Source organism: Oryctolagus cuniculus, chromosome 2 (genome assembly GCF_051225735.1).
Source record: "Oryctolagus cuniculus isolate XC-2025 breed Fujian yellow rabbit chromosome 2, ASM5122573v1, whole genome shotgun sequence".
Classification (NCBI taxonomy): Eukaryota; Metazoa; Chordata; class Mammalia; order Lagomorpha; family Leporidae; genus Oryctolagus; species Oryctolagus cuniculus.
Genome location: NC_142868.1, coordinates 137443471 through 137457510, shown reverse-complemented (window position 1 = coordinate 137457510; position 14040 = coordinate 137443471).

Below are 14040 nucleotides of genomic sequence, written 5' to 3'. Positions count from 1 at the left end.
TTTCTTAAGAGCAGCTCCAGGAATCAAGCAGAAGAAGCCACTTTGAGGAGAAAAATGGCCGAAAGAGGAAAGGCAGTAGGAAAAAATAAAGAGAAGAGCAGGGACTGCCGTCCAAGTGGTTTGAAGAAAGATTGTCAGTGTCGGCACTGTGGTGCCGTGGTTAAGCGGTTAAGCGGCCACCTGTGATGCTGGCCTCATATCAGAGAGACTGAGTCACAGCTGCTGTTATCCAGCTCCCTGTTCTTGCACCTGGGAAGGCAGTGGGAAGTGGCTCAAGAACTTGGGCCCCAGGATGGAACTCCTGGCTTTGGCCTGACCCAGCCCTGGCCATTGCAACCATTTGGGGAGTGAACCAGCAAATGGAAGATTGATCTCTTTATCTCTCTCTCTCTCTCTCTCTCATTCTCACCTCACTCTACCTGTCAAATAAAATAAATAAATCAAAAAACATTGTGAAGTTTGGCTTGTAGCAGGGGAATAAGGACAAAAATAGTCGAGAACATTCTACTTTGAAGAAACGTCAAAGCATGTCTTTGTCTTCTCCTCAAATTGTCATTCCGTCATTCTGCAAAGTTTTCTGTGTGCCAGACAGAGTGCTGGGTGTCAGGGCTAAGCCAGGACTAACACCGAGGTGGTTTGTCTTCTCATGGTGCTTGTGGTCTAATAAGAGAGAGACAATGAGCAGGCAAACACATAAGATAATGGCTTCATGAGATCTTTGTTCTTTAAGGAAATGAATGGGGTGATTCCACAGAGACTAAGTGGGGAGCTGTGACAGGGAGAGGGGGCATTGTCTGAGGGGAGATGGAGGACTGAGATCTGTGTCGCTCCCCCTCTTCGCGGAGGAACGACACAGGACCCTGTGCTGTTCTTTTGTCTGCTCGGCCCTCCCCGGGTTTGCTGCTGGTTCTTCCCGGGTTGGCTACCGACCCTTCCACCTCCGTGGAAGGGCAGTTCCCCCTGCCACTTTCCCCACTTCCGCGGGGGAGCGGCACACTGCTGGCCGGCTCTCTCGGGGGCTGCACAGGTGTTCCTTCAGATAGATGTTCCTGGTGCATGTTGTCTCTCTCGTCCTTTACAGTCCTCTTCCACCAATCCCAACTCTGCTACCCACACGCTGAGTACGCTGCTCTCCTCCAATCAGGAGCAGGATCAGCTCCTGCAGGTTACTGGTTGAACTGGAGGCAGCTGTGTAAAAGTTGTTTTTACTCCTCTCCCAGCGCCATATTGTGGGAGAGCAGATGCATAGAATAAGTCTTAATTCGAGTAACTTAGTCTAGTCCCAGTTGCTCCCAGTTGCTCCCCACAATTCTCCCTTTCTTTTTATTTTTTGGCGTTGATACGCGCCTGTCTTCGGTGCCCCATGGCACACACTCTGCTCTGCTTGATAGAGTTGCCCACAGGTGCTTACAAGCCCTACCAATCAGGCAAACCGAATCCGGGTCCTCTCTTCGCCATGTTGTGAGAGGTTTTTAGGCGCTGATGCATGCCTGTGTTCGGTGCCCTGCAGCGCATGCTCTGCTCTGCTAGAACTGCCTGCAGGTGCTTACAAGCCCTATCAATCAGACAAACCGAATCCAAGCCCTCTCATAGCTATCTTGTGGGGAGACTTATTGGTGTTGATAACGTGCCTGTCTTCGGTGACCTGCAGCTGCCCACAGGTGCTTATCGTCTTACTAATCAGGCAGACCGAATCCAAGCTCTCTCATTGCCGTGTTGTGGGGAGGCCTTTCTCTATTTATCTCCGGGCATTCCTATTTCTCCTATTTTACTTCTATCTGCCAGCATTCCTATTTCTCTCATTTTACTTCTAAACTTCTGTTTCTCTTATCCCCACGGCTTCCCAGCGCCCGCCCCAAGGCTGCTTCTCGGCTCTGCGCGGCTTCAGCCCGCACTTCTCATCTGCTGGCTTCCCAGCTTCGTGCACGCTCCGCGGTATCCGCGCCCTTTGCGCCTGTACCACGGCCTCCGCGCTAGCCCCGCGTTCCTATCTATTCGTGCCCTGCGCGCTCTCTCTGCGTGCGGCGGCTTCCGCAAATCACACAGCCTAGCTCACATTTCCGCCACTGGTATTCAGTCTAAGTTCCCCGGGCTAACCTGGCGAATTCAACCTAGCTTACGTCTGCGCCTTTTGGTTTGGCTTCCCGTCTTTTGCTCCCCGGGCTACTCTGACAGATTCCAACCTGGCCCACGTCTCTGCCTCTGGTTCCAGATTTTCGCCCCTTGTTCCCCCGGCTGACTCGACGAATCCCAACATAGCTTACGTCTCCGCCTCAGCCTGCCCCCGTGGCTTCATCCTCCCTAACATATTTTTCTCTACCCTGTATGTTTCCTAACTTTTCTTCCAACAATATTCCCCTCTCATTTCTCCTGGCTTCTCCCCACAGTCCGTATCCGAGTCTGTTTGTTCTAGCTTTCACTTTCACTTTCGACCTTAGAGATTTCTCCCAGCTTCTTTCCCACAGTCCGTATGCGAGTCTATGCCTAGGCTTTCAATAGCTTCTTCTGGCACCTTTTCCATCTGGCTTTTCCCTAGGCTCTTTGCTAGTCTCTCTCTCCGGTATTTTCCCACTTCTTCCCGTTTCTTCCCTCCTAGGTTTCCTATCCGAGTCACGGCACCATTATGTCGCTCCCCCTCTTCATGGAGGAACGACACTAAACCCTGCCTAGGCTTCACATCTGAGTCACGGCACCATTATGTCGCTCCCCCTCTTCGTGGAGGAATGACACTAAACCCTGCCTAGGCTTCATATCCGAGTCACGGCACCATTATGTCGCTCCCCCTCTTCATGGAGGAACGACACAGGACCCTGCGCTGTTCTTTTGTCTGCTCGGCCCTCCCCGGGTTTGCTGCTGGTTCTTCCCGGGTTGGCTACCGTCCCTTCCACCTCCGTGGAAGGGCGGTTCCCCCTGCCACTTTCCCCACTTCCGCGGGGGAGCGGCACACCACCGGCCGGCTCTCTCGGGGGCTGCACAGGTGTTCCTTCAGATAGATGTTCCTAGTGCATGTTGTCTCTCTCCTCCTTTATAGTCCTCTTCCACCAATCCCAACTCTGCTACCCACACGCTGAGTACGCTGCTCTCCTCCAATCAGGAGCAGGATCAGCTCCTGCAGGTTACTGGTTGAACTGGAGGCAGCTGTGTAAAAGTTGTTTTTACTCCTCTCCCAGCGCCATATTGTGGGAGAGCAGATGCATAGAATAAGTCTTAATTCGAGTAACTTAGTCTAGTCCCAGTTGCTCCCAGTTGCTCCCCACAATCTGGAGAGTGGGTGGGAGAGGAGAGCGACCCGACTCCTGTCCACTCTGGCAGCCTGATGGCAGAGGACACGCATCCCTGCAGCCACTCTGGGGCCTCCAGCCCTGGGTGTGGGACCTGAGCCTCTGAGGACGGCACTGCTCGCTGCAGGAGGGCCTGGTGCAGAGAACTTGCAGTGCTCCATCGTGGGTCATGTGCCATCCTTGGACCAGTCACTGTGGACAGGGGTATGCAGTGTTCTGATTGGCTAAAAGGGGATCACATGCCTAGTTCCTGGTGGGAGGTGGGAACTCTGGGTTAGCATCATAGGAACTGTGTGGAATGAGAGACGGGTGGTAAGCGTGGAGACCTGGAAAACTGACAGCGCCAGCCCAAGGGGGTAGGTCTCACCAGCTGCGTGCTTGAGAAGGGGCTGCAGGACTTTGATGACATCAAGTTTATTTGCACGCAGGAGTGTAGTTGATGGTAGCTGGATAGTATTTTCAGATATTGAGATTTTTCACCTTGTGCATTCTCCTTTCCCTGCCCTATCTTTATTTAAATTTTTTTATTTTAATTTTTTTAAAGATTTATTCATTCATCTGAAAAGCAGAGCCACAGAGAGGCAGAGGTAGAGGTAGAGGTAGAGAGAGAGAGAGAGAGAGAGAGAAGGGAGTAGTCTTCAGAAAGTCTAATCCTGAGGACAGCCGATGGGAGGAGCTGAATTGGAGAATGGGAATTTGGGGCAGAGTTGGGGAGTTTGGGATCCTGCCTACACTACACAGTTTTCCAAGCTGTCAGGGAGCAGCAGAGAGAGAGAGAGAGAAGTTGGAGCTGAGGCCCTGCCTCGCATCAGTGTTAACCAGGAGACGGCCAGACCCCAGAGAACGGCTCTGCGGGATTCCAGGCACAGAGGCCTTGAAAAAGTGCCACAGTCCCTGTGGGAGCCCTTGAATTAAAAGGACCGTAGGAGCCTCTCAGGGAAAACCTGTGGGGACAGCTGGCTCATGACCAAGGAGTCCCTCTGCCTCCTCCACCCCAGGGGTCACCTGGCACTGGCTGCATAGAATCCTGAAATGCTGACATGGCCTTGGGGGAAGGAAGCACAAGGATGGGCAAGGTAAATGTGCTGCCATCCTGTTGGGAAGGGGCCAGGAGCCAGGAACACAGTTATGCAGAGCACAGGACTGTTTCTTACGCACTTGACTTTGACATCAGAGCTACCTGTAGCTCATAGTCTCAGGCTTTGCTGAGATAGCAGAGCAACTACCGTGTTGCCGGGAGTCCCCTGGGCTGGATTGTTGAGTAGCGAGCACACAGGGGTGTTTTCATTCTCTAGAGGATGTTTGCAAGGCCTTCCTCCACTGCAGGTGTCTCCCCCAGCTTGTGGCTCATGGGTAAGGCCATTTATTAGGTCCTCCTTCTAGGGCCCAGGCCTCTCCCATGTGTTAAGGTGATCCAGCATCTGTTACCAGCTTTGGAGGCTGGTTTCCCAGGTGAGTCACGTCTATTTTGGCCTTAAGAGAGGGTTTTCTTTTCACCTTTGGCCTTGTGTTTCCTCCAGACTCTTAAGACATAAAGCCAAAGGGAGGAGTTCAAGGTGTGGGCCTTGGGGAAAAGGATGCAAGGCACAGCTCCAGTTGGTTTTAGAGCTGGGGCTTAAGTCAAGGGAAGCTGATCACTACACGCAGTGCAGTCTGTTCACCAGGTGAAAGTACTATTGAATGCAGTGGTTTGAGGGATGCCAACAGGGTCCGACGCATTCTTTTTTTTAAAAAAAAAAATTTATTGATTTGAAAGGCAGAGTGACAGAGAAAGAGAGAGAGTGAGAGAGAGATCTTCCGTCCACTAGTTCACCGCCCAAATGGCCACGATGGCTGGAGCTGGGCCAATCGGAAGCCAGGAGCCAGGAGCTTCATGTGGGTCTTTCACGTGGGTGCAGGGGCCCAAGCACTTGGACCATCTTGTACTGCTTTCCCAGGGCATTAGCAGGGAGCTGGATTGGAAGTGGAGCAGCTGGACTCAAACCAGTGCCATTATGGGATGCTGGCTTTGCAGGTGGTGGCTTTACCTGCCACACCACAGCGCTGGCCCCTGATGCATTCTTGAGAAGTGGGCAGAACACCGCTCTCACAAGCCTGCCTAGCTATTAAAATCAAAGGCATTAGTAGATGTTTTGGGGGAGTGTTTGTGATGAGCAAGAGGAGAGGAAGCAGGAGCAGGTGGAAGACTCTTCAGACCGAGAAGCTGGTCTCGATGTGGGAAATGAATGTATGTATTTTATCAATTTTAAACTAATTTTTAGTTCAGGTTCTTGTCTGCAGACAGAAATACTAAGCAGAGACTGATATTGTGTGCAAATAGAAACACAGTTAATTTGGCAGTGGGGGAATAAATATATACATTCAAAGGAGAGTGTGGGCTGCCCTACACAGAGAAATACACAACAGGAGTGGGCTGAAGAGTTGTCCATAAACTAGGGAGAAACGAAAAACTGAAAACGGTAGTGTGGTTGAGAAGTCTATCTGAGGATAGACAGGTGCAGTACCTCCAAGAGAGGGCAAAGATGGAAGAGGCACTCTCCCACCTTTGCCTCCTTTTGTCTCTTGTGCACCCAGGTCCTGGGTGCAACAGATGCATCAAGGGAAGGCAGGTGCTTTGATCAACAAATAGGAGGGTACATGGGTTGGGGGGGGCAGTGACTTATGACTTCCAACCCAGACCTAACTAGCTATCTGCCTATCCTATATCAGTCTGACCCCAGTGAAAGGAGAGTGGGACAGCGGGATGGTGTAGGAAGAGCCTCCGACTGCAAGTGCATCTTTGAGAAAATCTGTTGGCTGCTTGGGGAATCTTCAAAAAGGTTGCCTGCTGGACAAGTCCTTTGTCAGGCAGAAATGGCCTGGCTCCAGTTCCCTAGCTATGTTCAGTCACTGACTGGGATCAGCCAGGCTGGCATGTGACTTGAGAATGCTGGGGTAAGTCCCACAGGTGCAGTAGCTGGTGGCTGTCCCCTCACTCCATCCTTGCAGTAGAATGGTCTGGGACGCGCACCTCCCTGGCTGCTGTAGGCTGGCCACATCGGAGACTCTGAGCTGCATGAGACAAATTGACCCAGGCAGCTTTGCTGTTTTGGGAAGAACAAATGCCTGCTCCTGAGTGCAGACGATTCACTGGATCACAGGGAACGCTTATTGGACCTGAATTCCGACAGTCTCTTGTGTTAGTTGCCCATGGGTCACCCTTGCGATTCACTTCCAGAGTCCTGTGCTGCCCTGCCAGGCTCCCCGTACAGAACACGCTCATCACCTGGGGTCCCCTGGGCATGTCATCCCAGGCCCTGCAGGCGCCTCCCTGACATTCTTCAACGTCAGGAGGACCTTTCGGTGTGGGGAACCATCCAGCAGTGGAAGGTGCTGTCTCCTCGGGAAGAATGTCTGGTCCTATCACGTGCTGGCGTCAGCTCGGGTGGTTTCCCAGAGACTTGCCATCTGGCCATTTGGACCATCTTGATGTTTGTCAGAGTGTGCTGCCTCCATCAGAATCAGGTGTGTGTGTGTGTGTGTGTGTGTGTGTGTGTGTGTGAAGTCGTGAGGGCATGTTAAACACGTAGATCTCCGAATCTCCCCGAGTTCTCTGAGTCAGTGTGTCTTGGGGAGGGATCCCAGTATCAGCGCACTTGAAGTCTGGCTGGAGAAAGCATCCCGTCAAGTCCCTTCCCACTGCACGAGTTTCAGTGCAACTTGGGAAAGTCAGTTAACCTTGGGAACTGAGTTGTATCTCCCTAAAGCGGTGTCTCCTGGCTCTGGCGTCGCATGCCTCTAGTTTATATGTTGTCTCTGAAGCTTTGCTTGTAGCCGGAGACAAGTGAGTATGTTTAAAAAACGTGGCAATGCAATGAAATCCTAAGTGCTCAATAAATTTTTTGTTGATTGATAGCTTGGTTTAGGTGAGTCAAAGGAGACCATTGAAAACCGGGGGGAAAGCCACATCTTAGAGGCCAGGAGCTTCCCAACTCTTGGCTCACTTCAGAGCCTCACATGAAAGCCGTTATTTAAGTTGAGCTTCTGAAGTGGGCTCCAGGGAGGAGACCAGGACTGACACATCCCAGCCCCACGCCGGCCCGATCAGCGCTCTGCCCGCCGTGTTTGTTGCTCGAGAGGGTTTCCCTGTGTGGCTTTATCAAAGGCTGCAGCCAGCGGCGGGGCACAGAGCTGCTCCTGTGTGGGCACACAGAGTCTCTGTCAAGTGAAGCACAGGGCTGCTTTCCATCCTCTCGGAGGGAGGAGACCGAGGCCCAGGGGTTTGTCCAGGCCCCAGAAGCCATGGCGAGATGAGTTAAGATTCCCTGTAACACCCAAGGGGGCAGAAGACCCCACCTGGGGGCGCTGGTTAGAGAGTCTCATGGTTTGCTGTGCACCCAGTAAGCCAGAGTGGGGTTTCTGAGTGAGGGACACTGTATACTGCTGGGGATCTTATAGATGCTGCACGTGGCCCCTGCAAGTTAGCGGCTGCTGTGGCCTGGGTGGGGGCCTGGGCCCCCTCCTCATTGTCCTCCTTGCTCCTTTCCTGCAAGAACACCGCGGTGAACTGTTTCGGCCAAGGTCACCCCTGGCTTGCAGCTGGAGGAGGAGCTCAGCACGGTGACTCAGGCCCTGGGCCTCAGGCCCTGCTCCAACCCAAGCCTCGTCCAGCCTCAGAAGTTCTCAAGTGGCCCCTGACTCGGGCCCCTTCCTTGTTCTTCCCCGGGTCTCCTGCCCGTGAAGATGAACTGCCAAGTTCATCCCCAGTGTTTTTTCCCAGCAGGTTCTGCCAGGGAAGAGAATTTGCATGAATGAGGGGCCCACTGTGTGTGAGGCTCCCATGAAGTGTCTCGTGCTGCAACCCTGCAAAGGGAGGTGGCAGAGCTCCGAGAATGGCCCCCGGGAGCAGGAAGAACAGGCGAGGACTTCTGCTGATGTTCTAATCGGAGAGACAAGGAAGAGACTCCAGGCACACGTGTTGAATGGAAACCGGCCTCTTCCTATCTGCATGGGGCAGAATGGGGGTCTACCCCACACGAGGCCAGCTGGGGCCTCCTCAGGGTTCTGTTTACTCATTTTTAGCATATTGAAACAAATGTTCCTGAAGATTAGTAAATTTACAGATGATGAAATAATTATTATAAAATGATCCTTACAGATAGGACAAGTAGATTAAACAAAGAAAGCCATGGGTGGAACATATGATGGGGCTTCAAAAAATTCATGGAAAAATTAAAAGAATTTTGGTGCAAAAATTTCAAAATCCATGCACAGTTTTTTCAGAATATGCATTTCCATGAACTTTTTGAAGATCCCTTGCAAAACTAAAACATAAACGCAAGCAAACTACAAAAAAGGCAGACAATTTGATTCCCGGAATGGGCTGTCTCAGGCAGCCATGTTCCAAAATAAAACCTACAACATTCAACCAGATGTGACAAGAAGCTGGAAAATAGGAGAAAGTTGGTAAGGAGACTGGGATGTGGATCTACACCCACAGGTCTTAGGGTGAGCCTCCATCTGCGTTTCTATTGTGCTATGGGAGACTATCCCACCTAGCAATGCCTTTTAAAAACCACGCACCCAGGGGCCAGCACTGTGGTACAGTGGGTTAAGCCACCATCTGTGACTCTGGTGTCCCATGTGAGTGCTGGGTTCAGCTCCCTGCTAATGTGCCTGGGAAGGCAGCAGAGGGTGATCTTTGTGCTTGGGCTCCTGCCGCCCATGTGGGAGACCAGGATGGAGTTCCTGGCTCCTGGCTTCAGCTGGCCCATTTCAGGGAGTGAACCAGCAGATGGAAGATCAATATCTGTCTCTGTCTCTCTCCCTCTCTTTCCCTCTCTCTATCTCTCTTTCTTTCTCTCTGACTCTTCCCCTGTCTCTGTAACTCTACCTTTCAGATAAACAAATCTTTTTTTTAAAGACTTATTTACTTATTTGAAAGTCAGAGGTACAGAGAAGCAGAGGCAGAGAGAGAGAGATAAAGAAGTCTTCCATCCGATGGTTCACACCCCAGATGATCACAGTGGACGGAGCTGTGCCAATCCGAAGCCAGGAGCCAGGAGCTTCTTCTGGGTCTCCCACACTGGTGCAGGGCCCAAGCACTTGGGCCATCTTCTACTGCTTTCCTAGGCCATAGCAGAGAGCTTATTGGAAGTGGAGTAGCTGGGACTGGAACCGGCACCCATATGGGATGTCAGCATTGCCTCCAGCCCCAAAAAAATCAATCTTAAAAAAAAAAAAAAAAAACCACACACCCAGACCATGAAGACAGCTATCTACAACTTTTCAGCAATGTTTGAAGTCAGGAAAAAGCAATCCTTCCTGCTAGGGGACTTTATTAAATTCAATAAAACCTCCTTCAAGGTTTCGTATGTAATAGCAAAAAGACAAACAGCCATACACTATACACTGTTGGAGAAACACTTTCTAACAACAACAACAACAAAAAAGATGTGTTCATTTGTCATAAAGGGAGCAGTGGAAACTGTTGAGTGAGGTGTTGTCACTGTGGCGTAGCAGATAAAGCCATTGCCTGTGACACTGGCATCCAATATGGGCCAGATAGTGTCCTGGCTCTGCCACTTCTGATGCAGCTCCTTGCTAATGGCCTGGGAAAGCATAAATAAATACTTTTTTAAAAAATATTTATTCATTTGAAAGCAGAGTTAGAGAGAGAGAGAGAGGAGAGACAGAGTGAGAAAGAGATCTTCCACCTGTTGGTTCACTCCCCAAATGTCTGAAACTGCCAGGACTGGGCCAGGCTGAAGCCAGGAGCCAGGAGCTATTTCTAGTTCTCCCACGTGGGTGGCAGGAGCCCAAATACTTGGGCTGTTTGCTGCTGCTTTCCCAGGCCACTAGCAGAGACATGGATTGGAAATGGAGCAGCCGGGATGGAAATGGGTGCCCATATGGGCTGCCGGCATCACAGACGGCAGCTTAGCCCACTATGCCACAGCACCGGCCCCCAGTGAATATAATCTTAAAAAAAAGGAAGAAAAACAAAGCAGATTGTTGAATGATGCTGAGAAAACATTGCTTAAGACTTTGAAGCGGGAAGGATTAGAGTGGATTTCTTTGTCTGTGTGAGATGAGGTTTAGACAACTGGATGGAAGTGTAGATGTATCTAACGTGTTTCAGCTTACAGCAGTTCCTAACTTTGATTTCAATCAGGAAAAACCACAGGAATCTTCCTTCTTACATAGAAAGCTATGAGAGCCATTGCTCCCACCTCAGGTAATGAGAAAAAGCTGGCTAAAGGTTAAAAAAAAGCCATTGCCTGTTTTTGAGCCCCTTAGAGAGTGGAGGTCTCGAATCGATCGGGTTCATTCAATGTGGCGGGTGAGAAGCGCCTTGGAGGAGAGAGGGGGTTGGTGGATTGTCTCCCCTTTGGTAGTGTGGGGAGGGGGAGGGGCTGCTAAAATAACAGGTCAACATGAAATAGCTGAGATTCTAGTGAATCCTTAAGGGCCAAGTGGGTTTCCAGTGTGATCATGTAGAGTCCTGGAGACCCCCGGCCAACAAGAGTCCCCAGCCCTCCGATGAGGCCTTCCACTGAGGGCTCAGGCAGAGATTGGGACAGGGTGGCCGAGGGAGCCCTGCCCTCTGTGGTGCCTGACCATGGGCATCACTAGCTTCCCAAATTCTTCTTTTACATAAATCAGAAGGCATCAGCTTCTGGGGGTTGTAGGGGGTGGCCCTCTCCCGTCTCCTGGGTCTGGGCAAAGAGTGACAACCTCTGGGCTAGGGGTGGCCGTGGAGCCGCCAGGCAGCTGGAGATGGGGTTAGGAGGGGAGCAGACCTGCCTGGGTGTGTGTGACATCCACACAAGTGAGAAGTAGGACAGTACCAGCCCTGAGGCTGGGGGAGGACGTGGAAGTATACTGTGGTAAGGTGCTGCCCTGCTCTGGAAGAGGTAGAATATTTGGAGGTAGACAGTGTAGCATAAAGTCCAAACAACCACTAAAAAGAAAATGAAGAAGCTTATCTATTAAGCCCATGGTAGTGAAAAAATAGAATTATATAAAAGAACACATCAGGTCTGCATTGTGGCTCATGGGTTGAGCTTCTGCCTGGGAAGCCTACATCCCAGATGGTTCAAGTCCTGGCTGTTCCACTTCCAATCCAGATCCCTGGTAATGCACCTGAGAAAGATGTGGCAGATGGCTCAGGTGCATGGGCCCCTGTATCCACGTGGGAGACCCAGAAGGAGTTCCTGGCTCCTGGCTTTGGCTTGGTCATTTGGGGAGTGAACCAGTGGAAGGAAAGTCTCTGTCTCTCTCCCTCTCTAATCCTGCCCTTTAAATAAATAAATAAAGCTTTAAAAAAAATTAGGGTCTGGCACTGTGGCACAGCAAGTTAAGCCACTGTCTGTACCACCAGCATCCCAATGGGCACTGGTTCAAGTCCTGGCTGTTCCACTTCCAATCTAGTTCCCTGCTAATGTGCCTGGGAAAGCAACAGAAGATGGCTCAAGTACTTGGGCCCCTGCACCCATATGAGAGAGATGAATGAAGCTTCTGGCTCCTGGCATTGGCCGGGCCCAGCTCTGGCCTTTGCAGTCCTTTGGGGAGTGAACCAGCAGATGGAAGATCTCTCCCTCTCTAACTCTGCCTTTCAAATAAACAAATAAATCTTAAAAAAAAAAAAGAATACTAATCCAAAAAACAGGAAAAATAAAACAAGAAACAGATGGGACAAATATCAGGTGGTAGATTAAAATCCAATCATGTTTATAATTATATTAAATGCAAATATCTAAATATTTCAAATAAAAGGCAGAGATAGATAAGAAAGAAAAGCAGGCCTGGTTACATGCTGTCTGCAAAAAAAAATCTACCTTAAGTATAAAAACTTGAAAAAGTGGAAAGTAGGCCGGTGCTGCGGCTCAATAGGCAATCCTTTGCCTGCGGCGCCGGCACCCCGGGTTCTAGTCCCGGTCAGGGCGCCGGATTCTGTCCCGGTTGCTCCTCTTCCAGTCCAGCTCTCTGTTGTGGCCTGAGAGTGCAGTGGAGGATGACCCAAGTGCTTGGTCCCTGTACCTGCATGGGAGACCAGGAGAGGCACCTGGTTCCTGGCTTCAGATCAGTGTGGTGCGCCGGCTGCAACGGGCCGGCCGCAGCGGCCATTGAGGGCTGAACCAACAGAAAAGGAAGACCTTTCTCTCTGTCTCTCTCACTGTCCACTCTGCCTGTCAAAAAAAAAAAAAAAAAAAAAAAAAAAAAAAAAAAAAAAGTGGAAAGTAAAAAGCTGGGAGGAGATGTACTAAGTAAGTAGCACTTTTTTTTTAGATTAGATTCACTTATTTAAAAGGCAAAATTACAGAGAAAAAGGGAGATGGAGAGATAGGTTTCTTTTTTATATATTTTATTTTATTTAATGAACATAAATTTCCAAAGTACAGCTTATGGATTACAATAGCTTCCCCCCCCATAACTTCCCTCCCACCCACAACACTCCCCTCTCCCACTCCCTCTCCCCTTCCATTCACATCAAGATTAATTTTCAATTATCTTTATATACAGAAGATCAATTTAGCATATATTAAGTAAAGATTTCCACAGTTTACACCCACACAGAACACAACGTGTAAAATTCTATTTGAGTACTAGTTATAACATTAATTAAACACCTAAGAGTAATTGTGTATTAATTACAGAGTTCATCCAATAGTTTTAAGTAGAACATAAAAAATACCAAAGGGGTAAAGTATTAAGTTATTTTTTTTTGTTTGTTATATAGTTTTTTTTTTAATTTAATAAATGTGAATTTACAAAGTGCAACTTGTGTATTGTTGTGGCTTCCCCCCCCCCCAAACCTCCCTCCCTCCCGTGGCCCTCCCCTCTTCCTTTCCCTCTCCCATCCTGCCCTTCATCACGTTTCATTTTCAATTACCTTCATATACTGAAGATCAACTTAGTATATACTAAGCAAGGATTTCAACAGGATGCACTCACGCAACCGCACAAGGTATAGGGTATTGTTCGACTAGTAGTGTTGTTTTTAAGTTTCATAGTAGCACACATTAAGGACAGAGATCCTACGTGGGGAGCATGTACCCAGTGACTCCCGTTGTTGATTAACAATTGGCACTCTTATTTATGATGTCAGCAATCACCTGATACTCTTGCTATGAGCTGTCTAGGCTATGGAAGCCCCTTGAGTTCACCAGCTCTGAACTTGTTTAGTCAAGGCCGTATCACAATGGAGGTTCCTTCCTCCCTTCAGAGAAAGGCGCCTCTCTCCCTGATGGCCTGTTCCTTCTGCTGGGGTCTTGTTCACCAGGATCTTTCATTTAGATTGTTTTTTGCCACCGTGTCATGGCTTTCCATGCCTGTGAGACTCTCATGGACCTCTTAGCCAGATCCGAATGTCCCAAGGGTTGATTCTGAGGCAGGAGTGCTGCCGTTCTATGAGTCTGCTGTTTGTCCTGTTTCCCCACAGCATCATTCTCTCTCTTTTAATTCTATCCTGCATTATTTGCTTACACTGGTCTTATTTGTGAAATCGCATCCACACATACCCTATCTTTTTGATCGGTTATGTACTTACACTTATCACTTTACCAAGTACGCTGGCATTGGTACATGCCTCCTTGATAAGGTTGAGTTGAAATCCCCTGGCACATTTCTAGTTCCACCATTGGAGGTAAGTCCGAGTGAGCATGTGCCGACCTATATATCTCCCCCTCTCTTATTCCCACTCCTATGTTTAACAGAGATCACTTTTCTGTTAATTTTTAAACGCCTAAGAATGAGTGTGCATTGATTACAGAGTTCA